A 1621-nucleotide genomic window follows, 5' to 3' on the forward strand; every position below is an offset into this window, starting at 1 on the left:
ACATAAAATAGTATATAATAAAATAATATACATTATATAAATAAAATATATATTATAAATTTAAATGTAATAGTTTAAAAATATATAGGAACATACATAGACTTTGCAATAAACTATATATATATATATATTGTGTTCTATATTTTTTAATTAGTTTATTGTAATTTCTACGTATGTTCCTGCTTCCTAAGTGCAAACTATTACATTTAAATATATATTATGATTATAAATATGTATATATAATATCATTATAAATAAACATATAATATCATATATAATAGCATTGTTATATATTTATTATTAATATTGAAAAAAATATTTATTTTATTTTATTTTATCATTATAAATAAACATATATAATATCATATATAATAGCATTGTTATATATTTAATATTAATATTGAAAAATATAATTATTTTATAGTTATTAAAAAGTTTGCATTTAAAGTAGGAATATACATAGGAATTTCTGCAATTTGCAACTTCTATAAATTGTAGGAATTGTATAAATTGCAATATATTTCCATCTCCTTGCAGCTGGTATAGTGTAAAAGCATCTATTGTTCATTTGCAGATGAATACAGGCGACTGTGCATCCAGAGGCTTCCGTTTGCCACCGGTAACGGCGGTGGCACCATCCACGACGGCAACGGCGGTCTGAACATCGGCAGCTATGGCAAAGGTCCCTCGCAGAACGGAAACGGCGGCGGCTACATTTACGGCGGCGAGCACACCATCGGAAACGGCAACGGAGGCAACGGCGGCCTGAAGATTCAGATCAGTGAGTGGAAGCTGCCAGCTGCCAGCTGCCAGCTTTTCCCTTCAACTAACCGTCTGAAGCTAAGTACTCAGTGGTGTTTTCCTGTTTGTGCTCAGGCCAGCTGAACGAGACGACGATCGACGTGTGCAAGCATTTCACCAACCTGTGCCTGAACGGCCGCTGCATTCCCACGCCCACCAGCTACCGCTGCGAATGCAACATGGGATACCGGCAGGACGTGCGCGGGGAGTGCATCGGTAAACCTGTGCATTCATCTTTCAGTCAAGAAAAGTCAGTGTCTTGAATGCTGGCATGATCTGAAATGTCCTCTACTGCCATCTGTAGGCATTGTGCTTGACTTCCACAGGCCTCAGGGTTATAAACAGCTGATTTTGTCAATATTTTAGGACCTATTATTGATTAATAGTGTCTCTCATACATCTGCTTTCTACCCTCAGATGTGGACGAGTGCGTCAGTAACCCGTGTGTGAACGGAGACTGTGTCAACACACAAGGATCGTATCACTGCAAATGTCACGAGGGATATCAGGGAACTCCCACCAAACAGGCCTGCATTGGTTTGTGGCATGATATAATTCTATTATATGCCAAAAACATTTCTGTGGTTTCTCAATTTAGGGCTAGAACATGTTTAATGCTAACATATTTACATTCCAAAGTCTTTATAGCTAAAAAAAAAACAACAACAACTTTAAAGCAGAAAATATAATTATATTATATAATTTTCTAGTCTTGTGCTCCATGCCTAGATTATTATTTAATTTATATTGTTATTAATTTAGTTTTTATTTATTCTTTTTAACAATTTCTTGCTTACAATGCAAAAAATGCTTAAATTAA

General features: G+C 34.8%; 1 pseudogene; it reads left to right on the forward strand.

Moving 5' to 3' along the window:
- Nucleotides 1–1621, forward strand: part of LOC107698245 (fibrillin-2-like) — a 68434-nt pseudogene that overhangs the window by 35261 nt on the left and 31552 nt on the right.

The sequence above is a fragment of the Sinocyclocheilus anshuiensis genome, unplaced genomic scaffold (genome assembly GCF_001515605.1).
Source record: "Sinocyclocheilus anshuiensis isolate Anshui unplaced genomic scaffold, SAMN03320099.WGS_v1.1 scaffold6599, whole genome shotgun sequence".
In the NCBI taxonomy this organism is placed as follows: domain Eukaryota; kingdom Metazoa; phylum Chordata; class Actinopteri; order Cypriniformes; family Cyprinidae; genus Sinocyclocheilus; species Sinocyclocheilus anshuiensis.